Here is a 7,766-nt window from a genome sequence, read left to right as displayed (position 1 = left end):
TTTTATAAATTTGTGCACAGCATGGCCCAAATAATATCTGTATTTTCTTGTAGCTTATGTTATTGTCTTTTCGATAATGAAAAAATTTTTCTTTATGCAATTTTCTGATAATACTTATTTTTATCAGTAAATTCCTTTTATTTTTAATTGTTTAAACTTCAAAATTTATGGTAATACATTATTTTAATAATTAAAAACAATATTATTTTCATTACAGCTTACTTTTTCTTAAAAAAAAGTACTTTATTTTGGCAAGCAATAAAAGTAAGTACTGAAAAGTATTTTTTTATTCAAAAATATCAAATAATGTCAACAAATTTTATGTTTTTTATTAATTTTTGTTTCATTATATCATTATTTTTTTGAGAACAAAACTAAAACTTTAATTAAAATAAAATATCTCTCTAAATACCTGTGTTTAAAAAAAATCTTGGTACTTGTAACTTTTGAGTGTTGGTTTAGAAGTTACGGATTTATTTCCACTTTTTTTCATTTCCCCCACTTTGCCCGAGAAAACATTTGTGAAATCATGAACCGATTAGAACCAAAAATAGTAAAGTTTTTTCTTGGGTCGAAAAAGAGATGTGGACCAAGGGAACATGTTTAAAATTGCGACATACATATACCTTGATTAACAAATTTACATGGACAGACGGATAGATTGATGGAGACGGACGGACTGGCGAACGGACAAAGCTTATTCAGCCCAAAAAGTTATTCAGTAAATACAAATAAACATACCACGTTTCATTACAATCAGATCAATTTTGCTAAAGTTATAGAATTTTCACAATTAAGGATATATAGCAGGACCAAGAGTCCTTGCTGCAATCACATTAAAAATTAACAGAAAGATTGTAAGATTAGTGCCTATAAAAATCCATATTTTCATGATTTTTAGATCAATTATGTAGCCAAAACTAGAAATTATATTTTTGGATTATATGGGAGGTAGGCATGTCCTTGGTCCGATTTTTTACAAAAATTTAATTTTTCTTAACTATGGTATTTCACATTGGCATACCAAATTTCAAAGCTCTGCGACAGCTCCTTCTATTTTTGTCCCATCGTTATATGGGGACAAAGCACTGTGCGACGTCCTAGATCTATGCTTCCGTATCTAATGTTTCTAAGTGGAAACTGTCATATCGGCCATAAATAAGATCCCACTGTGATGTATTGATGTCTGATTTCTCCATGTTTGGCTACGTATGGGTAATATTTTATAATAAAATTATTCATACGCATTGTTGTTCTTCAATTGCTCTTTTTAACTAATTTAGGCATAGTGTTGCATGCTTTTAGGTGTCTAAATATTGTATACAACTAAATAATGATTGATTTAATGTTAAAATTTTTGGCAATTAAGTACCGATTTTTATTGATGATTTGTTTTGAATTATTTCATTGTTTCTATGGTTTCTGTGTTCTTTAAAGCTCTGATTTTTACTTGTTGAAAATTAGATAGAGTGTTATGTTTAAGTTGTAGTTTTTATCTTAACTACAATTTATTTCTATTATCTAAAAAATAGGCTGATTAATCGCCGTTTTACCCTTTTTAAACCCTTCACCATGATTAGCAATGGTATATATCAGTTTGTTATTCTATTTCTACATTTTTCATTTTCAACTCCACAAAGTATATATATTCTGGATCGTTATAGATAGCGAAGTCGATATAGCCATGTCCGTCTGTATGTTGAAAACAACTTTCGGTAGCCCTAAATAACTTACAATCATCAATATATCGGGAATTCTCCCGGCTCAGTCGCCATTTAAATCGAAAAAATCGGCCCACAAATGGCTGAGTTATAAGGAATTAGTAAATCGTTAATAGAGACAATATGGATATCTTATGATAGATATTTCCAAGTCCAACGATGTATATAAGGCTATATATAGTAAATTGGACATAGAATGGATCAAAATTGGGAAAAATATTTATGCCAAATAAATTTTTTTTGTCATAAATTAAAAAAAAACAATTACGAAAAAAAGTTTTAATTTTGAAAAAAAAAAATTTCAAATTTTCAAAAACAATTTGGAAAAAAAAGAATTTAATTTTGTTTACCTAAAAATTATTAAAAAAAAAAAATAGAAAATTGTCCCAAAAAGTTCTTGGTATGGTAGGCAATATGCAGTTGCGATAAAAGAAGCCAAATATCCCAGTATGCAACATTTCGAGTCAGTTCTTTTTATCGAACTTATTTCGAATTAAAATCGAAAATATGAATTTATTATGATGATCTATCCAATCTACATTTTTTAGAATATCGTATTTTAATATTTTATAGAAATGGCGAATAATGTTCTAGTTTTTTTTAATGTCAAATTTTATTTTTGCACAAATTGACAAATTCATATATTATTCTTTTGTCAATTTGTGAAAAAATAAAATTTTATTTCTTATCCTATCAATAACATATTCATAAAAATATAGTTTAACACGAAAAATGGATCAAAGACGTCTTAAAAAAAAGCGCAGCCAATTATTGATGTTGTTTTTGACAATTCGAATCTCATAATCAGCAAACATCAGAAATATGTGCAGAGTTTATTGCATTTAAAAATGAAAATACATCTAAGGCAACATTATTGGATAATAATAAAGGTATTGAATATGCATTATTTCAAGAAGAAATTGCTCGATGGTATAAAGTATACGAAATTGTTAATATATTTTATCGAAATCGAATCAATTTAGAACATTTTTAATACCGAAAAAGGTACAGTATATCGATAAAAATTAGAATCAGAATAATAAATAATTTTCGACTCTTTATCGCTCTGCACTCAACTTAGGAAAACACGCACATTCTCGACATTATATCGAAGTCGATATCGATAAAATTTTACGAAAAAATTATTCATTTTCGACATAACTTCGAATCATTTTGCATACTGGGATCTGTTACAAAGGGCTCTATAAATTCCGAAATTTACATCAAGGAATGTTTACAAAAGAGGATGCTTCCATTCATAAAAATTCTTAATGTGTTCACATATTTTTTTCCTGATTTTGGCATCCTGTTACTATGGTAAGCAAGGTCTTGAGTGGAATTGTGGAATTTTGTATAGCAAATCGCAATTTTTTTCACTTTTGCGATCAGAAATTTCTATAGAACTGTAAAATTTTATTGAAATAGATTCATAAACGAAAATTTTTTTTACATTTTTAAAATTTCAATTTTCCAAAAAAAAATCAGCAAAAACTTTTTTTTTCGAATTCTTGCAAAAAAAAAACTTTTACGAATTTTTTTAATTTTTAAAAATTTTATACATTTTTGAAAGGAAGACATAATTTCCTAAATATTGATATATAATATGTCTACCTTATCATTTAAACAAGTCTCATTAATGACTTTCAAATAAGCATTACGTATTATTTGCTTAATTAATTTTTGGTTTTGTCCGATATTTGGTAATGCAGTAGTCGGCAATGCAGTGCCAAAAAATATATTCAGCAAAATTCCTGTTGATTTAAAATCCATAATCCCATAATAAGATATATATATTACATTCCAATAAGCACCTAAGCCACAAAAATGCAAATGTAGTTATATTTTAAACTTGAAAAAATAAAATATTTTTCAAACAAAAATCGTATTGCTTGTATTTATATTTCCTTTTTACTGGAGAATGCTATTGAAATAAAGAGTAATACAACTGTAATTCAATTGCTTGACTATTCAAGGCTTGAATTATGCTTGCTTTCAACTTGAATTCCAGTAAAAATGTTTATTGTGATATCAAAGTGTAGCAAATTGTCTTCTTTTAAATAATGTAGAATTTTTTTAATAAATAAAATGTTCATAGAAGATATTAGAAAGAAATTTAGCTGATTTTTTTTGGGAAAATTTAAATTTTAAAAACGCCATACAATCTTTATTAATAAATCTTTTTTTAAATGAAATTTCCCACTTATCAAAATGCAAAAGTAAAAAAAAAAAGATTTTTTTGAAAATTATTCAGTTTTTTAAAGTAACTCGTCCTTGTAGACGTACACAGTTATTCCTTTGTGTTGATTTCGCAAAATATTAAAGTAATTTGTTATTTAATTTCCCATTATTAAGCATTAATTTATTAATTCATTTTACTATTAAAAATTAAAAATTAAACTATTTATTACGCTTTAATCGTTTTTTTTTTGTTTGTTTTTTGTTCTAAGAAATTATAGCCAACATTTTAATTTTAAATAAGCGTCAGTGTGCAGCATGTCATACAAACACATTCTCTATATATACAAATACATACATAGATTCCAGCAGTTCTAGGCGACAGTCCCGAATTAGTGATTTTAACCATCATTTAGGGTGAGAACTATTTACTTCAATAGCCACGTGACTATTTATTTTAACCATTTTTGATTACATAGTGCAACCCGAAAAAAATAACCATATACGGACACAACTACTTGATAAAAGACCAAAAAAAAATACGCGTGTCTCCCAGTTTTGCCCAAAGTCATGCCACGGTGTAATTTTTGCAAAAAAGTTATCATTTTCTCAGGCTCATATCTTGCAAACAGTTCGGAATTTTGATTTACTCTCTGAGTCAAAGTTGTAGCCCTTGTCACAAACGAAAAACTTCATCTTCAAGATAAAAGTCGCAAAAAACTTTAAAAAATTCGATTTACCTTTTTTCCTCTGTTCAGGTGCATAGATAGCAAACCGTTCAAAATTCAAGGAAACAATTAACTACAAAAATGTACCTAAGATCTCAATAAACAACTTTCTAGAACATATGAACTTTCTAGGAATGATTCTTAACACCGTTTAGGTAGTTCAAAAACTAAAGGAATTAAGTATTTTGCTCCATAAACTATTAAATTGTTATAAACTAAAGCATACTTTTAGGCAGCTTTAAAAAATTTATTTCGATTTTTTTTTGTTTTTTGCGATTTTGATCTTGAAGATGATATTTCTTAGATTTTATATGTTCATAATTTTTGTTCTGTATAACAAGGGCTACAACTTTGCTTCAAAGAGTAAATCAAAATTCGGAAGTGTTTGCAAGATATGAGCCTGAGAAAATTATCATTTTTTTTGCAAAAATTACACCGATTCCCCAAATCGTTGGGGGCCCACAAAAAAGAGCATAGACAGTTCAATAAACGATTGCTTGTAAACAAACCGTCCTCCGACAACTCTCCTTCTGGTGATTAATATAACTACTATCTAAAGTACAGTACAAATTAAACGTTTAAAGTGACTTCACTATAGGTTACTAGGAGACACTAAAGTAACTATTGACTTGACGCTATATCACATGGGATATCAGTATACTTAAGCAAAAATACAAATAAACTGTATGAGAATTATATCAACTCAATTTGTATAAAACCAATTTGAGGAATTACACACAAAATGTTTAAAGTGACTACTCTCTAGATTACTTAGAGACACTAAAGTAACTATTGGCTTCACTCTTGATTACCTGGAATGTAAAAAGTAACCAATTACCTTCTCTCTGCTCTACAAATTGCACAGAAGTGTAAAATTACCCAAAATATATAAATTGGAGTCTGCCAAGTGGTCAATCATTAGTGACAATTACTTTCAATAAGGGATACATTGACTACTTGCTTAACTGCTGGTATATACTGCATTCCACTTAGTTTGTGTGTGTTGGCGTTCTTTTTTTAGTGTTTTCATTATTCCAGCAACTTAAAGTTCATTTAAATTGTTCACTTTTTTTAAAAAAAAACTTGTCTTTATTATAAAGAATTTCAAACGAGTAGAGAGTTGTTGTCGTACTTTTTTTTGTTGTTTGTGTGCTGTTGTAAACTTTTGTTTTTGTAAGTTATTTTTCCTATATATGAATATCGTTGTTGTTATTGTTGTTGTAGTTGTATACTACTTGAAGTGGTTATAAATTTATAAATGTCGCATATGTGCCACAGCACCTCCTGTGTGAACCTTAACGCTAGAAACTGTCTAACAGCAAACAGTGGGGTCGATCGTAAAAAAAAAGTGGTAAAAAAAAACTGAATTGTTTAAGCTACTAGTGTGATTTCAATGTGATGTATAAGCAAATCGTAGAGGAGGACCTAGGAAATCTGTCCACAAGTTAAAAGCTGTACAATGTTTTCATAATCATAGATGGTCGACTTTGACACCCTGTATCTCACCTTGTATGCTAACAGAGTGGTCACAAATTTAGTTTTCTTAAAGCCTATTTCCTCCTCTAAGATTTCTTCGTACACATATTTCATTAATTGAAATCTGTCCATATTTGAACAAGCTACAAGCTGTACCAAGTTTTCCTAATCCTAAGAATAGGTGGTTGACTTTGACACCCTATATCTCGCCTTGTGGTCTAACAGGGTGGTCACAAATTTAATTTTCTTAAAGCCCATATCCTCCTCAATAATTCGTTCATACATCATTTTGCAATCGGACTAGTAGTTTAGAAGATTCCTATTTATTACGACTGTGCAGCAGCAATGAGAAAAACTACACACACACAGAGAACAAAGGCAAACAACAAAAACACAATGAAAAAACAAACAAACACACAAACACAAACTTTTATGCATACAGACAGACTTACACACACACTCACACACAACCAGCCAGGCTGCAAAAAGACACTGAAGATGAAGAATAAAACGGAAATATGCCTTTTAAATACATGGCGGAGGAACAAAAAAAAAGAAGCGTTAGAATAGTTCTAGAAAAAAAAATAAAAACTGAGTAAAGAACACAGCAAGTAAAGCTTAATGTCAGGAGGGTTTGCTAAAACTACTCACACAGGATTGTGAAAATGCTGTTGTATAAGTGTAAGTATGTGTTTGTTTTAGTTTCTTCTTACAATGACGCCAAAGTTGTAGAGTGTCGTATGTAAATATGAATATGAGTGTAGATGTGTTTATGTATTTGTTCCTTCTGAATGTCATGAATTGAAAAAAAGAAACAGGCAAATAAAAAAGAGGAGCAGGATTTTTTTATTTGTTTCATAGAAGCAAAAAAAAAAGCTGCATGCAATTTAAGTTTATACTTATTCGAATGTATTATTGTTGGGTCTATAAAGGCCTATAGGAATTTTGAATAGAAGAAATATAGATACTACACAACTAATTTGATTTGGAATGAAAGGTCACACAACAAACAGATTTTTGGTTAAATATTAATTGATCTTACTGATTTTACCGATTTAATATAAATGATAAATTAGTCGAATAATTTGTGAAAAGTTTAGAAAAATTATTATAAATTTTGTTAAATTTAGAAAATTTTCAAAAAATAATTTTTCGAAAATTTATTCGAATAATTATTCGGAAAATTTAATCGAATAATTTTTTAAAAATTATTTGTATAATCGTTGTTTATCATTATTTAAATTCTGTTAAATTAATAAAAAAAATTTCAACGAATAATTTTTTATAAATTTATTCGGAAAATGTAATCGAATAATTTTTTAAAAATTATTTGAATAATCATAGTTTAGCATTATTTAAATTGTGTTAAATTAATAGAAAATTATCAACGAATAATTTTTCGAAAATTTATTCGGAAAATTTAATCGAATAATTTTTAAAAATTATTTGAATAATCAATGTTTATCATCATTTAAATTCTGTTAAATTTATAGGAAAATTTCAACGAATAATTTTTCGAAAATTTATTCGAATAATTATTCGGAAAATTTAGTCGAATAATTTTTTAAAAATTATTTCAACAATCGTAGTTTAGCATTATTTAAATTGTGTTAAATTTATAGGAAAATTTCAACGAATAATTTTTCGAATAATTATTCGGAAAATT

Source organism: Calliphora vicina, chromosome 5, assembly GCF_958450345.1.
Source record: "Calliphora vicina chromosome 5, idCalVici1.1, whole genome shotgun sequence".
Classification (NCBI taxonomy): Eukaryota; Metazoa; Arthropoda; class Insecta; order Diptera; family Calliphoridae; genus Calliphora; species Calliphora vicina.
This window is presented reverse-complemented; position numbering follows the sequence as displayed.